Source organism: Balaenoptera acutorostrata, chromosome 16, assembly GCF_949987535.1.
Source record: "Balaenoptera acutorostrata chromosome 16, mBalAcu1.1, whole genome shotgun sequence".
NCBI lineage: Eukaryota > Metazoa > Chordata > Mammalia > Artiodactyla > Balaenopteridae > Balaenoptera > Balaenoptera acutorostrata.
The window spans coordinates 18,635,656-18,644,341 of NC_080079.1; the positions used below are offsets into that span (position 1 = coordinate 18,635,656).

Consider the following 8,686-nt stretch of genomic DNA (forward strand, 5'->3'; position numbering starts at 1 on the left):
ATCTTCTCTTAGAAATGGAGTATTAACTATCCCTCTTGGGGACCTCGGCTACAATAAAAAAGAAAGAGGCCAAGAGACCACAGATGCAGACTCACTGGCATTGCTGGAGAGCGACAATGAAGAACCAGGGGCAGAGTCCCAGGAACACAAGAGATCACAGCAGTCTGGGCTACTAGAATTGGGTGACGAAGCAAGCTAACTCTGTCTTGACAAAATTTACCTGTCTTAGAGAAAAAGTCAGTCTATTGAGATCGACAAGGTAGGATTAGCTTTCCGACGCACAGAAGGCAACACCTGCTATAGAGTGGACATTAGTTAAGTGCTGACTGCCGTCAATACTTAGGTACTTGGCAACTCCTGGCCTAAGGGACATGCAAAGCGACAACAAACCAACCAACCAACTCCTTTCAGAGCTTCACTTCTCTTCTGTCTTGTCAGTCTCCGAGTACATGAGGCACAGGGCTGTGCTGGGACAGCACACAAAAAGGTCAGTTTCACTTCCCACCTCTGTTAACTGTTCCAATGAAGACACACAAGGATAATGATCTTTTAACATATCTGGCAATTTAGAAGTCTTCTCTTGAAGACGTCGAAAACGTCTAACTGGTGTGAGAAAATTTAGCTCTTTAAATGCAGAATTTGTTTAGTCAAACTGCATCTTCTTTTTCACACTTTGCAAGTATGGAGTAGTAGACACATTATATTTAATTAAGCAACCCGCCCTAATTTCTGTATTGGGGGTTTTAACATCACTGGCTGGATCTTTTGTTTTGTCATCTTGCTCTTTTTTCACAACCTTGAAATACTACATTTGTAAGATGCTTATTTTCTATTTCCGGTTTTTCTGACCCCAGATTAACAGTTATATTGTCAATGGTGGCTTCTTGGATTTGTTCCTTGGTTGCACAAGCCTCCTCAATATTTTCTCCAAATTTAACTTTTTCTTGACTCTTCATTGTCAGAATGTCAACAACTGCATGTCGCATGTCTTCAGTAGGCTGAGCTCCTGCCAGAATGGCCTTCTCATAGATTGTGATAATATTTTCAATAGGACTCGTAAGTGGTTCAATACGAGCAAGGCATATCCAATGTTTAACGAGTTTTTTGGCATCTGGAATATTTTTAATCAGGTCATTCAGTGTAACCAATACTTCTTCTTTTGGACATCCCTCATTAATCAGGTTTAGGCATTCAGAAAATGTCTTGTTTACTTTTTCAGTAAACAATCGTTCGTCTTCTTCTGCCATGGTAGTCCAGAAGGACCCAACTGGTTTTTCATTTTGTGCTTCGGGCTCAGGCTGGGTAACCACTGAGCTCGGAGGCCTTTTCATCACTCTTCCTTTGCTAGCTTTCCACTCACTCAGACGAGCCTTTCCTCCGCAGTTTCTCTACCCTGAGTCCATCTACTATCAATAGCTCCTTTCACCATGGTATGTCTGTGCTGGTCAATGCTTTTTGACTTTTGTCTCAGTTTAGTATTAGAAGACAAAGCAGGCCTGGCTACCATTTCAGATGTCATGCTTCTTGATAGTGTCTTATTTCTTTCTATGTCCTGAGAAGAACTGGTTTTGATAATAGACGAAACTGTATTTAACTGTAATAATTCTTTCACTCGAGGTCCTTTCCGAACTGTAACACTGGCAGATGTCCTACTGATGCCTTGTTTCATGGTGTCCTGGTTATTACTGTGGTGACTTCTGATAGAAGGTCGCACAAGTTGACTGCTCTGAGATGTAATGCTCACAAATTTAGTGGCAGTTGTCGTATGTGAGGCTCTATCACTTTTCACTGTTACACTGCTGGCGTCTACAGGCTGAGACTTTGTGGCTTTAGAGACAGTAGCTGAAAGTTTCTTCATTGTTGCAGAGCTCATCTTTGACTTGTAGAGGTTTTCTAAAGGAATTAATCTTAGACTGAACAATTTGGCCACGGTAAGATCCAAGCATAGGTTTCTTGGGCATATTAGCACCTTGCTTTGATTTTTCTGTAGTCATTTGTTTCTATTTACTGTTTTTAAGGTGAAATGATTGGCTTAACGTCATATGTTGACTTTGGGGGTCATCTTTAATTGGTAACAACGGCAGAGTTTGATTATTATCCTCAAAATTAGTTGTGTCAATTGTTGTAGTTGAATCGGTTAGTTCATTAGAAGGTTTTAAAGGAATACAGTTCTCTTCCATTGTTATATTATTCTTGATCCCAGTAGGTCTACCGACATTCTCTTAAGGCAAAAATGGCTGATAAAATTTCAGAATTTTTGCCTCTTGGATCTGGCCTTCAGATGTCTTCACTCTTTTGTCTCTACCACTGGATAATATCTGATTTTCCTGTTTGTATGCAAAAGAAGTTTTTCTTTTTAACAGATGCTCCTTGAGTTTTTGTCTTCTTTGCTCTCTGAACGTGGACTGGGCCGTCTGACTCGGGGGCAGCGGCAGGTCCTGGGGCACGGCTGGGGTGCTCTTTGCAGCTCTGGGCAGGGGGACGTGTCTCCAGCTCGACCGCCGCAGACTCCCTCAAGCCGGTGCGGCCACACACCCTCAAGCGAAGGTTTTGAAGGTGCCCATTTCTTTGGGATATTATCCTCCCTTTCCTCATTCATGTGGCTAGATCACCTTCACTAAGTTCCTCTGGCTGCCTATCTAGAGGCTCTGCGGTAGCGGCAGTCAGCATTCCACTGTCAGCTATTACTGCGCTATTTACATTGGATTTGGATTTTGCTCCTGGTGTTACCACTTGTTATTTCTTTGCTGCGCCTTCCTTTGGGTTGGCCAACTTCCTCTTTTGAGTATCCATTTTTGTCAAACATCCCATGAGTTTACCACCAAGAGACAAGGAGGCAACATCACTCCAGGGTTTGCTGGCTGTGAGTGAACTGAATTACATGTGCAGAGACCAATCACTGCCAGCCTTTGAAAGATGTGAGTCGATTGGCCACTGACCATGGGACATATCTGTTATTGACTGATGAGCCGGTGGCAGAGTTTCTACTTTACTCAATTTCTCACAGTTCGCATACCATGGTAACTGAAAATGGAACTGTGTCGCTGGGGGACTGGTGTTGCTGCACCACATGGTACCTGAAATCTGTGTACCACGTTTCAGAACTGCGCAGAGTGAAGGCTGCCTGTGTGGTAATTCACGACATATCCATTCACTGGCCACTCGCTGTCAGTGTTTATTTCAGCTTTATACTTCTGAGACACCCCAGGCCAGCCCTTTACTTCCAGGTGGTTGTGAAGTAGACAAAGCACAGCGTTCCATCAAATGCCCATCCTTGGATGATACACCTGGTCTCCAGCTTGAGCAAGGATGCATTTTAGCCTTGAGCCTGTGCAGTTGGCATGGACCGAAAACAGCTGTTAATCAGGGGGGTGATGTGCAGTGTAGCGCTGCTGAGAAGCAAGAATGCCATTAACAAGTTTAATAAGCCAAATGACTGCCCCCATGTCAATCAAAGACGGTAAAGGGAACAAATATGTAGTCTACAGGTTTTCCTCTCTCTTCTTTGTTTCCGGTCCGTTGGTAAGAGTGAAAATTCACTCTCTCTTGGTGGTTTAGCCTTCAAAATCTAATCTAATCCTATCTAATAAACCAAGTGCTAGGGGAAGGCCTGGAAGACTAGCACTGCCTTGCTGTGTGACCTTACACAGAAATCTTAACCTTTGTTTACCTGAACTATATTCCTCCCCCCGCTTTCAAATCCTCTCCTTGCCACAGGTATGTTGCAGGCCCCTTTGATACCCTTCAAGGTGAACTCTACCTTAACCTCTAGTGGTTTGAAGTAGTGAGGAAAATTTGGGGCTCACTGACTTGGAGCTCATTAAGATAACACTTTTCTTTTAATAAAAATAGAGAGTATATACATCTCCTATTTTTTCTTGTGTCTACTTAATTATATGCTTCCTTTTATGTGACAAAGAGAGCTATTAGGTTATGGAAAGAGCGCAGATTTTGGAATCAGGCACGGCTGAGTTGGAACCTAGCCTTGTACTGAGTGTACTTGAGACATTTTATGTCATCTCACTGAAAATGAATTCAGTATGTGGTGGCTTCTATCATTAACTGATGATCATAAGCTGATGTATGGGTCAAATAAGCTGATGTATGTAAAACATTTCGCATAGTAACTAGGACATTAAATGTGCTCAAAAATGCTATTTCATAACTTCTCTATTCTCCTTTCTACTTTAGCTTCTAGTAAATTCACAGACAAACCTCAGTTGTTCAGTCGTAATGATCAACCAATCCTAAATATTTGGCATAGCTAGATTTCTTCTTTATATAACTATTTCTCTTTCTTTCTTTTCTTTCTTTCTTTTTTTTTTTTTTTGAGTGGTTTTGTTCTTAACTGTTTTCTTTTGGATGTGCTTTAATATTAGAAACCCCCTCAATTATTTGTGGATGTAGATGGACGTACAAAAAGAATGAATAAATTGTTGGTATAGGCATACCTCAGAGATATTGCGGGTTCAGTTCCAGCCCACCGCAATGAAGAAAATATTGTAACAGAGTTAGTCACATGAATTGTTTGGTTTCTCAGAGCATGTAAAAGTTATGTTTACACTGCACTTGTAGTCTACTAAGTGTGAAATAGCATTATGTCTAAAAAAAAACAATGCACATACCTTAATTAAAAAATACTTTATTGCTAAAAAAATTCTAACCATGGTCTGAGCCTTCAGCAAGTCGTAATCATTTTGCTGGTGGAGGGTCTTGCCTTGATGTTGATGGCAGCTGACCGATCAGGGTGTTGGTTTCTGAAGGTTGGGGTGGCTGTGGCAGTTTCTTAAAACAGATGACAATGAAGTTTGTCATATAAAGTGACTTTCCTTTTCCGTAGCACGCAATGCTATTTGATAGCATTTTACCCACAGTGGAACTTCTTTCAAAATTGGAGTCAATCCTCTCAAACCCTGCCACTGCTTTATCAAATAAGTTTATGTCATATTCTAAATCCTTCGTTATCATTTCAGCAATCTTCACACGTGTAAATTCTGTCTCAAGAAACCACTTTCTTTGCTCACCCATAAGCTCACCCACTTTCTTTGCTCACCTAATTTTATAAGATTGCAGCAATTCAGTCACATCTTCAGGCTCCACTTTTAATTCTAGTTCTCTTGCTATTTCCACCACATCTGCAGTTTCTTCCTCTGCTGAAGTCTTGAACCCCTCCAAGTCATCCATGAGGATTAGAATCAGTTTCTCCAAACTCTTGTTAAGGTTGATATTTTTGACCTCTTCCAATGAATCATGAATGCTCTAAATGGCATTCAGAATGGTGAATCTCTTCCAGAAAGTTTTCAATTGACTTTGCCCAGATCCATCAGAGGAATCACTATTTCTGGCAGCTATAGCCTTCCAAAATGTATTTCTTAAATAATAAGACTTGAAAGTCAAAATTACTCCTTGATCCATGGGCTGCAGAATGGATGTTATGTTAGCAGGCATGAAAACAACATTAATCTTGTTGTATATTTCATCTCCATCAGAGCTTTTGGTTAACCCAGTTGCATTGTCAATGAGCAGTAGTATTTTGAAAGGAATCTTTTTTTCTGAGCAGTAGGTCTCAACAGTGGGCTTAAAATATTCAGTAAACTATGTTGTAAACAGATGTGCTGTCAGCTAGGCTTTATTGTTTCATTTATAGAGCAAAGGTAGAGTAGATTTAGCATAATTCTTAAGGGCCCTAGGATTTTCAGAATGGGTTATGAGCATTGGCTTCAACTTAAAAGTCACCAGCTTCATTAGCCCCTAACAAGAGAGTGAGCCTGTTCTTTGAAGCTTTGAAGCCAGGCATTGACTTCTCTCTAGCTGCAGACGTCCTAGATGACATCTTCTTCCAACATAAGGCTGTTTTGTCTACACTGAAAATCTGTTGTTTAGTGTTACCACCTTCATTAATGATCTCAGCTAGTTCTTTTGGGTAGCATGCTACAGCTTCTTCATCAGTATTTGTTGCTTCATCTTACACTTTCATGTTATGGAGATGGCTTCTTTCCTTAAACCTCATGAACCAACCTCTTCTGGCTTCAGACTTTTCTTCTGTAGCTTCCTCACCTCTCTCAGCCTTCATAGAATCGAAGAGAGTTAGGGCCTTGCTCTGGATTAGGCTTTGGCCCAAGGGAATGTCGCGGCTTGTTTGGTCTTCTATCCAGACCACTAAAACTTTCTCCATATCAGCAATAAGGCTGTTTTGCTTTCTTTTTTTTTTTTTCCTTTTTTTTTTTTTTTAAAAGAAATTCACGTTCTTTTATTTATTTATTTATTTATTTAGGACTGTGTTGGGTCTTCGTTTCTCTGCGAGGGCTTTCTCTAATTGTGGCAAGTGGGGACCACTCTTCATTGCGGTGCACGGGCCTCTCACCATCGCGGCCTCTCTTGTTGCGGAGCACAGGCTCCAGACGCGCAGGCTCAGTAGTTGTGGCTCACGGGCCCAGTTGCTCCGTGGCATGTGGTATCTTCCCAGACCAGGGCTCGAACCCGTGTCCCCTGCATTGGCAGGCAGATTCTCAACCACTGCGCCACCAGGGAAGCCCCCTGTTTTGCTTTCTTATCATCCGTGTATTCACTGGAATAGCACTTTTAATTTCCTTCAAGAATTTTCTTTTGCATTAACAACTTGGCTAACTGTTTGGTACAAGAGGCCTAGCTTTCAGCCTGTCTTGGCTTTTAAGAGGCCTTCCTCACTAAGCTTAATCACTTCTAGCTTTTGGTTTACAGTGAGAGACTCTTCCTTTCACTTGAACACTTAGAGGCCATGTAGGGTTATTAATTGGCTTTATTTCGATATTGTTGTGTCTCAGGGACTAGGGAGGCCCAAGAGGAGGGAGAGAGATGGGGGAATGGCTGGCCTGTGGAGCAGTCAGAACACACACAACATTTATGTGTTACGTTCTTATATGAGCACAGTTGGTGGCATGCCAAAACAATTACAATAGTAGTATCAAAGATCACTAACCAGAGATTGCTGTACAAATATAATAATAATGAAGAAGTTTGAAATATTGTGAAAATTACCAAATGCGCCATGGAGACATGAAGGGAGCAAATGCTGTTAGAAAAAATGGCACTGATAGACTTGCTTGATGCAGGGTTGCCACAAAGCTTCAGTTTGTAAAAAAAACTCAATATCTGCGAAGCACAATAAAGCAAAGGGGAATAAAACGAGGTCTGCCTGCATTTCATTTCAGCCCCAGTGATGTACAAGTCATTTTGCTCTCCTTTTCTCTGGTCTGGGAACCTGTTGTGATGTATAGTAACATTCTTCAGCTGGTGGAGAGCTTTACCTCTGAAATAATTCAGTTTGACCTACAGATATTTTGTTGCTGTTCTATAGTTGGCACAGTATCAAAGTTTGTGACCATGATGTTTTACTTGCCAGCCCCTTGTAGACAGCCTAGAACAAGAGCTGGTGCAGTTTGAAATGGCAGAAATAATGCTTTGTATTCAGCAAAACCCATTACATTTACTCTTCCTGGCTCACAAGAAAACTACCTTTTGTCTGCAGTTAGGTTGAGGTCATGACTGGGTTCGGGCAAATAGAATGTGGGTAGAAGTGATAGTCTGGCCAAAAAACTTTTCGGGTAATTGATAACATTACGTTCTGATCCCCTGGTGACTTCTAAGGCTGTATTTTTAAAATGGAGAATGATGATATGGAAGGATACTGGTTATCACTCAGAGGAAAACCACCTCAGGGAACTACCTGGACCTGCATCAGAAAATGATATGCACATGAAATCAATCTTTGTTGGGTTAAGCTTCTGAGCTATCAGGGCTTATTTGTTACCAAAGCATAGCCTATTCTATGCTGACTAAAACAGTTCCCTATCTAGTTCATGGGACTTTTCTGGAGATAAAATGATACTGCACTCCAGTTAGTACTTATAAAGTGTATAGGAAAGCAATATGTGAACGTATCATGTTGCTATTTGTGGAAAGTGCCCAGGTTTGGAAGGTAAGAGACCAAAAACAAACTCTTATAAGCATGTCAAGCCCTCACATCTCTCTTATATTTAGCCCTGTCATCTGCAAAGTAACAGTCCTAATCCTTGCCATGACTACTTCTCCGGGTTGTTACAAGATGCAAATGAAATCATGGATGTGTAAGAACTTCGTAAACTGTAAAATCCTGTCAAATAAGAGGCACTGGAATGATTTCTCTGGAGCTTCAAACCTCTCTCAGGATTACCCTTTTCACATAGAAGAGGGATGCCTCACTACCTTAAAGTGTTACTGATTACTAGAATGTCAGGACAGATTCTCGTTCAGCAAAGCGTGAGCCCAAACCTTCTGAATGTAATCTGAAACATTTGGCAGGCTTTTTCTGCCTGGAACATCTGCTTGAAGCTGAAAATAAAGGCGGCTGTAATTCTAAACACAGAATGTCTGGAGGGGAGAAAAAAGAACCTTGAACAAAGATTTAATCTCTCCTGAAGACAAGGGTAGAGGAGGGGAGGAGGGTATGTGATTGGGGTCTGGTGTAGGAGAGGGAGAGAGGTCAGACTTCACTTGGGGGGACAGCTCATGGACCCCAGGAAGGCCGGGGTCATGGCTACATACTCAGTTGCCTACAGCATACGTTTGCAGGAACGGAAGTCCCCAGGATTCCATTCCACTCCATAGCTGGCCTCTGAAATTCCCTGAGTGAAGCATCTTTTTAGCCAGCCCCTTTGCTTCCTATCTA

General features: G+C 41.6%; 1 pseudogene; it reads right to left on the minus strand.

The window, feature by feature from the left end:
- Positions 1–415: 415 nt before the first annotated feature.
- LOC103002711 (cytoskeleton-associated protein 2-like) lies at positions 416–3,072 on the minus strand (annotated as a pseudogene).
- Positions 3,073–8,686: the final 5,614 nt, after the last annotated feature.